Genomic DNA, 14,282 nt, shown 5'->3' on the forward strand with positions numbered 1-14,282 from the left:
AATATCACATTGCTTTTTGTGGGAATTTGCTCTGTGAATTTGTTTCCAGAATTATTACAGGGAATGCGCTTCAAGAAGTGCTACATTTAATGAAAGCCCTTTAGGATGTTGTGAAAGTCGCTATATAAATGCAAGTCTTTCTTTCTTTCGTAGCAAGAGTAAGTAGGTCCAAATTATAAAACCACAAAGGAGAATGATCGAAGGTGGCGGAGAAGAAAAAGAGGAAGATTAGAGAAAATCAAATAAGATTTTGTTTATTCTTTCATGGGATGTGGGTGTCGCTGGCAAGACCGACATTTGTTGCCCATCCCTAAATGCCCTCTGAAATGTTCAGTTTAAGAGTCAGTCACATTCTTGTGGATGTGGAGCCAGACTGGGTGAGATGGGCAGATTTCCTTTCCTAAAGGACATTAGTGAATCAGATGGGTTTTTACAACAATCAATGATAGTCTCAGTGATGGCGACCATGAATCTATCTTTATATTCCAGATTTTCATTAATTGTATTTAATTTCCACCAGCTGCCATGGTGGGATTTGAACCCATGTCCCTCAAAACCATAGCCTAAGCCTCCTGCTTACAAGTAACATTCCCACTACATCATCATCACCCCTTAGTTAATAGATTTCATAAGATTTAAATATAGAAACATTTTTAAAAAATGACAAAATCCATGCTGTCAAATGAAAACTTATCCTCCCTGCCTTCTATATTGAACAACTCTTAGCTTGGTACCTTCAGAGTAGAAATTCAGCACAGATGTAATGTTTCCAAGGCAACAGAACCCACTGGATTTTCCTCCCTTTCCAGATTCTATAAGGTGCGTGTGATCCACTCGACCAGATTCCCTTCCTGCAAACCACCTATGTGATACTTAACACCCAGGCGATATAAATAAAAATACAGCTCATCATCTCTTGTCTCGGAGTAGAAGGTTGTTGATACCATATGATACCCTGAAATTCGACAACATTTTGTGCAACAACATTTAACAAAATAAGTTCTTCGAAATGCTTTGCTAAACAAAATTTGACTCAGAACCACAGAGGCTGATATTAGAAAAGGTAGGATTGGTCAAAAGTAAGGAGCATAGTAAAGGAGGAAGAGCAGGAGGTGTGGAGAGATTTAGCGAGGGAATTCCAGGGCTGAGGGTCTAGGCAACTGAAAACAAATTCACTAGTCATGCAGCAATGCAAATTGGGATTGCACAAGATGGCAGAATTGAAGCAGTGCAGGTATCTCAGAGGGTTGGAGGGGCTGGAGGAGGTTACAGAGATAGGGAGGAGTGTAGGGGCTGGAGGAGGTTACAGAGATAGGGAGGGGTGTAGGGGCTGGAGGAGGTTAGAGAGATAGGAAGGGGTGCAGGTGCAGGAGGAGGTTGCAGAGATAGGGAGGGGTGTAGGGGCTGGAGGAGGTTACAGAGATAGGGAGGGGTGTAGGGGCTGGAGGAGGTTACAGAGATAGGCAGGGGTGTAGGGGCTGGAGGAAGTTACAGAGATAGGGAGGGGAGTAGGGGCTGGAGGAGGTTACAGAGATAAGCAGGGGTGTAGGGGATGGAGGAGGTTACAGAGATAGGGACGGGTGTAGGGTCTGGAGGAGGTTACGCAGATAGGGAGCGGTGTAGGGGTTGGAGGAGGTAACAGAGATGGGAAGGGGTGTAGAGGCTGGAGGATGTTACAGAGATAGGGAGGGTTGTAGGGGCTGGAGGAGGTTACAGAGAGAGGGAGGGGTGTAGGGGCTGGAGGAGGTTACAGAGATAGGGAGGGCTGTTGGGGCTGGAGGAGTTTACAGAGATAGGGAGGGGTATAGGGGCTGGAGGAGGTTACAGAGATAGGGAGGGGTGTAGGGGCTGGAGGAGGTTACCGAGATAGGGAGGGGTATAGGGGCTGGAGGATGTTACAGAGATAGGGAGGGGGTGGTACGGGCTGGAGGAGGTTACAGAGATAGGGAGGGGTGTAGGGGCAGGAGGAGGTTACCGAGATAGGGAGGGGTATAGGGGCTGGAGGAGGTGACAGAGATAGGGAGGGGTGTAGTGGCTGGAGGAGGTTACAGAGATAGGGAGGGGTGTAGGGGCTGGAGGAGGTTACAGAGATAGGGAGGGGTGTCGGGGCTGGAGGTGGTTATAGAGATAGGGAGAGGTGTAGGGGCTGGAGGAGGTTACAAAGATAGGGAGGGGTGTAGGGGCTGGAGGAGGTTACAGAGATAGGGAGGGGTGTCGGAACTGGAGGAGGTTACAGAGATAGGGAGCGGTGTAGGGGCTGGAGGATGTTACAGAGATAAGGAGGGTTGAAGGTGTTGGAGGGGATGACAGAGATAGGGAGGGGTGTAAGGGCTGGAGGAGGTTACAGAGATAGAGAGGGGTGTACGGGCTGGAGGAGGTTAAAGAGATAGGGAGGGGTGTAGGGGCTGGAGGAAGTTACAGAGATAGGGAGGTGTGTAGGGGCTGGAGGAGGTTACCGAGATAGTGAGGGGTGATGTGGCTGGAGGAGGTTACAGACATAGGGAGGGGTATAGGGGCTGGAGGAGGTTACAGAGATAGGGAGGGGTATAGGGGCTGGAGGAGGTTACAGAGATAGGGAGGGGTATAGGGGCTGGAGGAGGTTACAGAGATAGGGAGGGGTGTACGGGCTGGAGGTGGTTACAGAGATAGGGAGTGGTGTACGGGCTGGAGGAGGTTACAGAGATGGGGAGTGGTGTACGGGCTGGAGGAGGTTACAGAGTTAGGGAGGGCTGTTGGGGCTGGAGGAGGTTACAGAGATAGGGAGGGGTGTAGGGGCTGGAGCAGTTTACCGAGATAGGGAGGGGTGTAGTGGCTGGAGGAGGTTACAGAGAAAGGGAGGGCTATAGGGGCTGGAGGAGGTTACAGAGATAGGGAGGGGTGTAGGGGCTGGAGGAGGTTACAGAGATAGGGAGGGGTGTAGGGGCTGGAGGAGGTTACAGACATAGGGACGGGTGTAGGGGCTGGAGGAGGTTACACAGATAGGGAGCGGTGTAGGGGTTGGAGGAGGTTACAGAGATAGGGAGGGGTGTATCGGCTAGAGGAGGTTACAGAGATAGGGAGGGGTGTAGGGGCTGAAGGAGGTTACAGAGATAGGGAGGAGTGTAGGGGCTGGTGGAGCATACAGAGATAGGGAGGGGTGTCGGGGCTGGAGGTGGTTATAGAGATAGGGAGGGTTGAAGGTGTTGGAGGGGATGACAGAGAGAGTGTGGGGTGAACGAGCTGAAGGAGGTTAAAGAGATAGGGTGGGGTGTAGGGGCTGGAGGAAGTTACAGAGATAGGGAGGTGTGTAGGGGCTGGAGGAGGTTACCGAGATAGTGAGGGGTGATGTGGCTGGAGGAGGTTACAGAGATAGGGAGGGGTATAGGGGCTGGAGGAGGTTACAGAGATAGGGAGGGGTAAAGGGGCTGGAGGAGGTTACAGAGAGAGGGAGGGGTGTACGGGCTGGAGGAGGTTACAGAGATAGGGAGTGGTGTACGGGCTGGAGGAGGTTACAGAGATGGGGAGTGGTGTACGGGCTGGAGGAGGTTACAGAGTTAGGGAGGGCTGTTGGGGCTGGAGGAGGTTACAGAGATAGGGAGGGGTGTAGGGGCTTGAGCAGTTTACCGAGATAGGGAGGGGTGTAGTGGCTGGAGGAGGTAACAGAGAAAGGGAGGGGTATAGGCGCTGGAGGAGATTACAGAGATAGGGAGGGGTGTAGGGGCTGGAGGAGGTTACAGAGATAGGGAGGGGTGTAGGGGCTGGAGGAGGTTACACAGATAGGGAGCGGTGTAGGGGTTGGACGAGGTTACAGAGATAGGGAGGGGTGTATCGGCTGGAGGAGGTTACAGAGATAGGTAGGGGTGTAGGGGCTGAAGGAGGTTACAGAGATAGAGAGGGGTGTACGGGCAGGAGGAGGTTACAGAGATAGGGAGGAGTGTAGGGGCTGGAGGAGGTTACAGAGATAGGGAGGGGTGTAGGGGCTGGAGGAGGTTAGAGAGGTAGGAAGGGGTGTAGGTGCAGGAGGAGGTTACAGAGATAGGGAGGGGTTTAGGGGCTGGAGTAGGTTACAGAGATAGGGAGTGGTGTAGGGGCTGGAGGAGGTTACAGAGATAGGGAGGGGTGTAGGGGCTGGAGGAGGTTCCAGAGATAGGGAGGGGGGGTACGGGCTGGAAGCGGTTACAGAGATAGGGAGGGCTGTTGGGGCTGGAGGAGGTTAGAGAGATAGGGAGGGGGGGGTACGGGCTGGAGGAGGTTACAGAGATAGGGAGGGGTGTCGGGGCTGGAGGTGGTTATAGAAATAGCGAGGGGTGTAGGGGCTGGAGGAGGTTACAGAGATAGGGAGGGGTGTAGGGGCTGGAGGAGGTTACAGAGATAGGGAGGGGTGTAGGGTCTGGAGGAGGTTACAGAGATAGGGAGGGGTATAGGGGCTGGAGGAGGTACAGAGATGGGGAGGAGTGTAGGGGCTGGAGGAGGTTACTGAGATAGGGAGGGGTGTAGGGGCTGGAGGAGGTTACAGAGATAGGAAGTTGTGTAGGGGCTGGAGGAGGTTACAGAGATAGCGTGCGGTGTAGGGGCTGGAGGAGGTTACAGAGATAGGGAGGGCTGTTGGGGCTGGAGGAGGTTACCGAGATAGGGAGGGGGGGTACGGGCTGGAGGAGGTTACAGAGATAGGGAGGGGTGTAGGGGCTGGAGGAGGTTACAGAGATAGGGAGGGGTGTAGGTTCTGGAGGAGGTTACAGAGATAGGGAGGGTTTTAGGGGCTGGAGGATGTTACAGAGAGAGGGAGGGGTGTAGTGGCTGGAGGAGGTTACAGAGATAGGGAGGGGCATAGGGGCTGGAAGAGGTTACAGAGATAGGGAGGGTTGTAGGGGCTGGAGGAGGTTACAGAGATAGGGAGGGGTGTAGGGCCTGGAGGAGGTTACAGATATAGGGAGGGGTGTAGGGACTGGAGGAGGTTACAGAGATAGGGAGGGGTTTAGGGTCTGGAGGAGGTTACAGAGATAGGCAGGGGTGTCCGGGCTGGAGGTGGTTATAGAAATAGGGAGGGGTGTAGGGGCTGCAGGAGGTTACACAGATATGGAGGGGTGTAGGGGCTGGAGGAGGTTACAGAGATAGGGAAGGGTGTAGGGCTGGAGGAGGTTACAGAGTTAGGGAGTGGTGTAGGGGCTGGAGGAGGTTACAGAGATAGGGAGGGGTATAGGGGCTGGAGGAGGTTACAGAGATAGGGAGGGGTGTAGGAGCTGGAGAAGGTTACCGAGATAGGGAGGGGTGTAGGGGCTGGAGGGGGTTACAGAGATAGGGAGAGGTGTAGGAGCTGGAGGAGGTTACAGAGATAGGGAGGGGTTAGGGGGTGGAGGAGGTTACAGCGATAGGGAGGGGTGTAGGGGCTGGAGGAGGTTACAGAGATAGGGAGGGGTGTAGGGGCTGGAGGAGGTTACAGAGATAGGGAGGGGTGTAGGGGCTGGAGGAGGTTACGGAAATAAGGAGGGTTGAAGGTGTTGGAGGATGTTACTGAGATAGGGAGGTGTTTCGAGGCTGGAGGGGATTACATATATAGGGAGGATTGTAAGGGCTGGAGGAGGTTACAGAGATCGGGAGGGGTGTAGGGGCTGGAGGAGGTTACAGAGATAGGGAGCGGTGTAGGGGCTGGACGAGGTTAAAGGGATAGGAAGGGGTGTAGGGTTTGAGGAGCTTATAGAGATAGGGAGGGTTGTAGTGGCTGGAGGAGGTTACAGAGATAGGGAGGGGTGAAGTGGCTGGAGGAGGTTACGGAGATAGGGAGCGTTGGAGGGGCTGGAGGAGTTTACAGAGAGAGGGAGGGGTGTAGGGGCTGGAGGAGGTTACAGGGATAGGGAGTGGTGTACGGACTGGAGGAGGTTACAGAGATAGGGAGGGCTGTTTGGGCTGGAGGATGTTACAGAGATAGGGAGGTGTGTAGGGGCTGGAGGAGGTTAACGAGATAGGGAGTGGTATCGGGGCTGGAGGAGGTTACAGAGATAGGGAGGGGTGTAGTGGCTGGAGGAGGTTACAGAGATAGGGAGGGGTATAGTGGCTGGAGGAGGTTACAGAGATAGGGAGGGGTGTAGGGGCTGGAGGAGGTTACAGAGATAGGGAGTAGTGTAGGGGCTGGAGGTGGTTACAGAGATAGGAAGGGGATTAGGGGCTGGAGTAGGTTACAGAGATAGGGAGAGGTGTACGGGCTGGAGGAGATTATGGAGATAGGGAGGGTGGAAGGGGCTGGAGGAGTTTACAGAGATAGGGAGGGGTGTTGTGGCTGGAGGAGGTTACAGAGATAGGGAGTGGTGTAGGAGATGGAGGAGGTTACAGAGATAGGGAGGGGTTTCGAGGCTGGAGGAGGTTACAGAGATAGGGAGGGTTGTAGGGGCTGGAGGAGGTTACAGAGAGAGGGAGGGGTGTAGGGGCTGGAGGAGGTTACAGAGATAGGGAGGGCTGTTGGGGCTGGAGGAGGTTTGAGAGATAGGGAGGGGGGGGGTACGGGCTGGAGGAGGTTACAGAGATGGGGAGGGGTGTAGGGGCTCGAAAAGGTTACCGAGATAGGGAGGGTTATAGGGGCTGGAGGAGGTTTCAGAGATAGGGAGGGGTGTAGGAGCTGTAGGAGGTTACAGAGATAGGGAGGGATTAGGGGCTGGAGGAGGTTACAGAGATAGGGAGGGGTTAGGGGGTGGAGGAGGTTACAGCGATAGGGAGGGGTGTAGGGGCTGGAGGAGGTTACAGAGATAGGGAGGGGTGTACGGGCTGGAGGAGGTTACAGAGAGAGGGAGGGGTGTAGGGGCTGGAGGAGGTTACGGAAATAAGGAGGGTTGAAGGTGTTGGAGGATGTAACAGAGATAGGGAGGGGTTTTGAGGCTGGAGGGGATTACATATATAGGGAGGATTGTATGGGCTGGAGGAGGTTACAGAGATAGGGAGGGGTATAGGGGCTGGAGGAGGTTACACAGATAGGGAGCGGTGTAGGGGTTGGAGGAGGTTACAGACATAGGGAGGGTTGTATGGGCTGGAGGAGGTTACAGAGATAGGGAGTAGTGTACGGGCTGGAGGAGGTTACAGAGATAGGGAGGAGTGTAGGGTCTGGAGGAGGTTACAAAGATCGGGAGGGGTGTAGGCGCTGTAGGAGGTTAGAGAGATAGGAAGGGGTGTAGGTGCAGGAGGAGGTTACAGAGAGAGGGAGGGGATTAGGGGCTGGAGTAGGTTACAGAGATAGGGAGTGGTGTAGGCGCTGGAGGAGGCTACAGAGATAGGGAGGGGTGTAGGGGCTGGAGGAGGTTACAGATTTAGGGAGGGGTGAAGGGTCTGGAGGAGGTTACAGAGATAGGGACGGGAGTAGGGGCTGGAGGAGGTTACACAGATAGGGAGCGGTGTAGGGGTTGGAGGAGGTTACAGAGATAGGGAGGGCTGTTGGGGCTGGAGGAGGTTACAGAGATAGGGAGGGTGGGTACGGGCTGCAGGAGGTTACAGAGATAGGGAGGGGTGTAGGGGCTTGAGAAGGTTACCGAGATAAGGTGGGTTATAGGGGCTGGAGGAGGTTTCAGAGATTGGGAGGAGTGTAGGGGCTGGAGGAGGTTACAGAGATAGGGAGGGTTATAGGGGCTGGAGGAGGTTTCAGAGATTGGGAGGAGTGTAGGGGCTGGAGGAGGTTACAGAGATAGGGAGGGGTGTACGGGCTGGAGGCGGTTACAGAATTAGGGAGGGCTGTTGGGGCTGGAAGAGGTTACAGAGATAGGGAGGGGTATCGGGGCTGGAGGAGGTTACAGAGTTAGGGAGGGGTATAGGGGCTGGAGGTGGTTATAGAGATAGGGAGGGGTGTTGTGGTTGGAGGAGGTTACAGAGATAGGGAGGGGTGTATGGGCTGGAGGAGGTTACAGAGATAGGGAGTATTGTAGGGGCTGGAGGAGGTTACAGAGATATAGAGGGGTGTACGGGCTGGAGGAGGTTACAGGAATAGGGAGGAGTGTAGGGGCTGGAGGAGGTTACAGAGATCGGGAGCGGTGTAGGGGCTGGAGGAGGTTACCGAGATAGGGAGGGGTTTAGGGGCTGGAGTAGGTTACAGAGATAGGGAGTGGTGTCAGGGCTGGAGAAGGTTACAGAGATAGGGAGGGGTGTAGGGGCTGGAGGAGGTTACAGAGTTAGGGAGGGGTGTAGGGGCTGGAGGAGGTTACAGAGATAGGGAGGGGTGTAGGGGCTGGAGGAGGTTACAGATATAGGGACGGGTGTAGGGGCTGGAGGAGGTTACACAGATAGGGAGCGGTGTAGGGGTTGGAGGAGGTTAGAGAGATAGGGAGGGTTGTAGGGGCTGGAGGAGGTTACATGAGAGGGAGGGGTGTAGGGGCTGGAGGAGGTTACAGAGATAGGGAGTGGTGTAAGGGCTGGAGGAGGTTACAGAGTTAGGGAGGGGTGTAGGGTCTGGAGGAGGTTAACGAAATAGGGAGGGGTATAGGGGCTGGAGGAGGTTACAGAGATAGGGAGGCGTGTAGTGGATGGAGGAGGTTACAGAGATAGGGAGGGGTATAGGAACTGGAGGAGGTTACAGAGATAGGGAGGGGTGTAGGGGCTGGAGGAGGTAACAGAGATAGGGAGGGGTGTAGGGGCTCGAGGAAGTTACAGACAAAGGGACGGGTGTAGGGGCTGGAGGAGGTTACACAGATAGGGAGCGGTGTAGGGGTTGGAGGAGGTTACAGAGATAGGGAGGGGTGTATGGGCTGGAGGAGGTTACAGAGATAGTGAGTAGTGTAGGGGCTGGAGGAGGTTACAGAGATATAGAGTGGTGTATGGGCTGGAGGAGGTTACAGAGATAGGGAGGAGTGTAGGGTCTGGAGGAGGTTACAGAGATCGGGAGGGGTGTAGTGGCTGGAGGAGTTTAGAGAGATAGGAATGGGTGTAGGTGCAGGAGGAGGTTACAGAGATAGGGAGGGGATTAGGGGCTGGAGTAGGTTACAGAGATAGGGAGTGGTGTAGGGGCTGGAGGAGGTTACAGAGATAGGGAGGGGTGTAGCGGCTGGAGGAGGTTACATGTTAGGGAGGGGTGTAGGGGCTGGAGGAGTTTACAGAGATACGCAGGGGTGTAGGGGCTGGAGGAGGTTACAGAGATAGGGACGGGTATAGGGGCTGGAGGAGTTTACAGAGATAGGGAGGGGTGTACGGGCTGGAGGAGGTTAACGAAATAGGGAGGGGTATAGGGGCTGGAGGAGGTTACAGAGATAGGGAGGGGTGTAGTGGATGGAGGAGGTTACAGAGATAGGGAGAGGTATAGGGGCTGGAGGAGGTTACAGAGATAGGGAGGGGTGTAGGGTCTGGAGGAGGTAACAGAGATAGGGAGGGGTGTAGGGGCTCGAGGAGGTTACAGACAAAGGGACGGGTGTAGGGGCTGGAGGAGGTTACACAGATAGGGAGCAGTGTAGGGGTTGGAGGAGGTTACATAGATAGGGAGGGGTGTATGGGCTGGAGGAGGTTACAGAGATAGGGAGTAGTGTAGGGTCTGGAGGAGGTTACAGAGATATAGAGTGGTGTATGGGCTGGAGGAGGTTACAGAGATAGGGAGGAGTGTAGGGTCTGGAGGAGGTTACAGAGATAGGGAGGGGATTAGGGGCTGGTTTAGGTTACAGAGATAGGGAGTGGTGTAGGGGCTGGAGGAGGTTACAGAGATAGGGAGGGGTGTAGCGGCTGGAAGAGGTTACAGAGTTAGGGAGGGGTGTAGCGGCTGGAGGAGTTTACAGAGATAGGGAGTGGTGTAGGGGCTGGACGAGGTTACTGAGATAGGGACGGGTGTAGGGACTGGAGGAGTTTACACAGATAGGGAGCGGTGTAGGGGTTGGAGGAGGTTACAGAGATAGGGAGGGCTCTTGGGGCTGGAGGAGGTTACAGAGTTAGGGAGGGGGTGGTACGGGCTGGAAGTGGTTTCAGAGATAGGGAGGGGTGTAGGGGCTTGATGAGGTTAACGAGATAGGGAGGGGTATAGGGGCTGGAGGAGGTTACAGAGATAGGGAGGGGTGAAGTGGCTGGTGGAGGTTATAGAGATAGGGAGGGTTATAGGGGCTGGAGGAGGTTACAGAGATAGGGAGGGTGGGTACGGGCTGCAGGAGGTTACAGAGATAGGGAGGGGTGTAGGGGCTTGAGAAGGTTACCGAGATAAGGTGGGTTATAGGGGCTGGAGGAGGTTTCAGAGATTGGGAGGAGTGTAGGGGCTGGAGGAGGTTACAGAGATAGGGAGGGTTATAGGGGCTGGAGGAGGTTTCAGAGATTGGGAGGAGTGTAGGGGCTGGAGGAGGTTACAGAGATAGGGAGGGGTGTACGGGCTGGAGGCGGTTACAGAATTAGGGAGGGCTGTTGGGGCTGGAAGAGGTTACAGAGATAGGGAGGGGTATCGGGGCTGGAGGAGGTTACAGAGTTAGGGAGGGGTATAGGGGCTGGAGGTGGTTATAGAGATAGGGAGGGGTGTTGTGGTTGGAGGAGGTTACAGAGATAGGGAGGGGTGTATGGGCTGGAGGAGGTTACAGAGATAGGGAGTATTGTAGGGGCTGGAGGAGGTTACAGAGATATAGAGGGGTGTACGGGCTGGAGGAGGTTACAGGAATAGGGAGGAGTGTAGGGGCTGGAGGAGGTTACAGAGATCGGGAGCGGTGTAGGGGCTGGAGGAGGTTACCGAGATAGGGAGGGGTTTAGGGGCTGGAGTAGGTTACAGAGATAGGGAGTGGTGTCAGGGCTGGAGAAGGTTACAGAGATAGGGAGGGGTGTAGGGGCTGGAGGAGGTTACAGAGTTAGGGAGGGGTGTAGGGGCTGGAGGAGGTTACAGAGATAGGGAGGGGTGTAGGGGCTGGAGGAGGTTACAGAGATAGGGAGGGGTGTAGGGGCTGGAGGAGGTTACAGATATAGGGACGGGTGTAGGGGCTGGAGGAGGTTACACAGATAGGGAGCGGTGTAGGGGTTGGAGGAGGTTAGAGAGATAGGGAGGGTTGTAGGGGCTGGAGGAGGTTACATGAGAGGGAGGGGTGTAGGGGCTGGAGGAGGTTACAGAGATAGGGAGTGGTGTAAGGGCTGGAGGAGGTTACAGAGATAGGGAGTATTGTAGGGGCTGGAGGAGGTTACAGAGATATAGAGGGGTGTACGGGCTGGAGGAGGTTACAGGAATAGGGAGGAGTGTAGGGGCTGGAGGAGGTTACAGAGATCGGGAGCGGTGTAGGGGCTGGAGGAGGTTACCGAGATAGGGAGGGGTTTAGGGGCTGGAGTAGGTTACAGAGATAGGGAGTGGTGTCAGGGCTGGAGAAGGTTACAGAGATAGGGAGGGGTGTAGGGGCTGGAGGAGGTTACAGAGTTAGGGAGGGGTGTAGGGGCTGGAGGAGGTTACAGAGATAGGGAGGGGTGTAGGGGCTGGAGGAGGTTACAGATATAGGGACGGGTGTAGGGGCTGGAGGAGGTTACACAGATAGGGAGCGGTGTAGGGGTTGGAGGAGGTTAGAGAGATAGGGAGGGTTGTAGGGGCTGGAGGAGGTTACATGAGAGGGAGGGGTGTAGGGGCTGGAGGAGGTTACAGAGATAGGGAGTGGTGTAAGGGCTGGAGGAGGTTACAGAGTTAGGGAGGGGTGTAGGGTCTGGAGGAGGTTAACGAAATAGGGAGGGGTATAGGGGCTGGAGGAGGTTACAGAGATAGGGAGGCGTGTAGTGGATGGAGGAGGTTACAGAGATAGGGAGGGGTATAGGGGCTGGAGGAGGTTACAGAGATAGGGAGGGGTGTAGGGGCTCGAGGAAGTTACAGACAAAGGGACGGGTGTAGGGGCTGGAGGAGGTTACAGAGATAGCGAGGGGTGTAGGGGCTGGAGGAGGTTACAGAGATAGGGAGGGCTGTTGGGGCTGGAGGAGGTTACAGAGATAGGGAGGGTGGGTACGGGCTGCAGGAGGTTACAGAGATAGGGAGGGGTGTAGGGGCTTGAGAAGGTTACCGAGATAAGGTGGGTTATAGGGGCTGGAGGAGGTTTCAGAGATTGGGAGGAGTGTAGGGGCTGGAGGAGGTTACAGAGATAGGGAGGGTTATAGGGGCTGGAGGAGGTTTCAGAGATTGGGAGGAGTGTAGGGGCTGGAGGAGGTTACAGAGATAGGGAGGGGTGTACGGGCTGGAGGAGGTTACAGAATTAGGGAGGGCTGTTGGGGCTGGAAGAGGTTACAGAGATAGGGAGGGGTATCGGGGCTGGAGGAGGTTACAGAGTTAGGGAGGGGTATAGGGGCTGGAGGAGGTTATAGAGATAGGGAGGGGTGTTGTGGTTGGAGGAGGTTACAGAGATAGGGAGGGGTGTATGGGCTGGAGGAGGTTACAGAGATAGGGAGTATTGTAGGGGCTGGAGGAGGTTACAGAGATATAGAGGGGTGTACGGGCTGGAGGAGGTTACAGGAATAGGGAGGAGTGTAGGGGCTGGAGGAGGTTACAGAGATCGGGAGCGGTGTAGGGGCTGGAGGAGGTTACCGAGATAGGGAGGGGTTTAGGGGCTGGAGTAGGTTACAGAGATAGGGAGTGGTGTCAGGGCTGGAGAAGGTTACAGAGATAGGGAGGGGTGTAGGGGCTGGAGGAGGTTACAGAGTTAGGGAGGGGTGTAGGGGCTGGAGGAGGTTACAGAGATAGGGAGGGGTGTAGGGGCTGGAGGAGGTTACAGATATAGGGACGGGTGTAGGGGCTGGAGGAGGTTACACAGATAGGGAGCGGTGTAGGGGTTGGAGGAGGTTAGAGAGATAGGGAGGGTTGTAGGGCTGGAGGAGGTTACATGAGAGGGAGGGGTGTAGGGGCTGGAGGAGGTTACAGAGATAGGGAGTGGTGTAAGGGCTGGAGGAGGTTACAGAGTTAGGGAGGGGTGTAGGGTCTGGAGGAGGTTAACGAAATAGGGAGGGGTATAGGGGCTGGAGGAGGTTACAGAGATAGGGAGGCGTGTAGTGGATGGAGGAGGTTACAGAGATAGGGAGGGGTATAGGAACTGGAGGAGGTTACAGAGATAGGGAGGGGTGTAGGGGCTGGAGGAGGTAACAGAGATAGGGAGGGGTGTAGGGGCTCGAGGAAGTTACAGACAAAGGGACGGGTGTAGGGGCTGGAGGAGGTTACACAGATAGGGAGCGGTGTAGGGGTTGGAGGAGGTTACAGAGATAGGGAGGGGTGTATGGGCTGGAGGAGGTTACAGAGATAGTGAGTAGTGTAGGGGCTGGAGGAGGTTACAGAGATATAGAGTGGTGTATGGGCTGGAGGAGGTTACAGAGATAGGGAGGAGTGTAGGGTCTGGAGGAGGTTACAGAGATCGGGAGGGGTGTAGTGGCTGGAGGAGTTTAGAGAGATAGGAATGGGTGTAGGTGCAGGAGGAGGTTACAGAGATAGGGAGGGGATTAGGGGCTGGAGTAGGTTACAGAGATAGGGAGTGGTGTAGGGGCTGGAGGAGGTTACAGAGATAGGGAGGGGTGTAGCGGCTGGAGGAGGTTACATGTTAGGGAGGGGTGTAGGGGCTGGAGGAGTTTACAGAGATACGCAGGGGTGTAGGGGCTGGAGGAGGTTACAGAGATAGGGACGGGTATAGGGGCTGGAGGAGTTTACAGAGATAGGGAGGGGTGTACGGGCTGGAGGAGGTTAACGAAATAGGGAGGGGTATAGGGGCTGGAGGAGGTTACAGAGATAGGGAGGGGTGTAGTGGATGGAGGAGGTTACAGAGATAGGGAGAGGTATAGGGGCTGGAGGAGGTTACAGAGATAGGGAGGGGTGTAGGGTCTGGAGGAGGTAACAGAGATAGGGAGGGGTGTAGGGGCTCGAGGAGGTTACAGACAAAGGGACGGGTGTAGGGGCTGGAGGAGGTTACACAGATAGGGAGCAGTGTAGGGGTTGGAGGAGGTTACATAGATAGGGAGGGGTGTATGGGCTGGAGGAGGTTACAGAGATAGGGAGTAGTGTAGGGTCTGGAGGAGGTTACAGAGATATAGAGTGGTGTATGGGCTGGAGGAGGTTACAGAGATAGGGAGGAGTGTAGGGTCTGGAGGAGGTTACAGAGATAGGGAGGGGATTAGGGGCTGGTTTAGGTTACAGAGATAGGGAGTGGTGTAGGGGCTGGAGGAGGTTACAGAGATAGGGAGGGGTGTAGCGGCTGGAAGAGGTTACAGAGTTAGGGAGGGGTGTAGCGGCTGGAGGAGTTTACAGAGATAGGGAGTGGTGTAGGGGCTGGACGAGGTTACTGAGATAGGGACGAGTGTAGGGACTGGAGGAGTTTACACAGATAGGGAGCGGTGTAGGGGTTGGAGGAGGTTACAGAGATAGGGAGGGCTCTTGGGGC

At 55.1% G+C, this 14,282-nt stretch overlaps 1 protein-coding gene across 1 annotated transcript in view; it reads left to right on the forward strand.

Moving 5' to 3' along the window:
• rap1gapa (RAP1 GTPase activating protein a) overlaps positions 1–14,282 on the forward strand; it is a 732,526-nt gene that overhangs the window by 27,153 nt on the left and 691,091 nt on the right. The gene's annotated exons all lie outside the window — the stretch shown is intronic.

The sequence above is a fragment of the Carcharodon carcharias genome, chromosome 15, assembly GCF_017639515.1.
Source record: "Carcharodon carcharias isolate sCarCar2 chromosome 15, sCarCar2.pri, whole genome shotgun sequence".
Lineage (NCBI taxonomy): Eukaryota > Metazoa > Chordata > Chondrichthyes > Lamniformes > Lamnidae > Carcharodon > Carcharodon carcharias.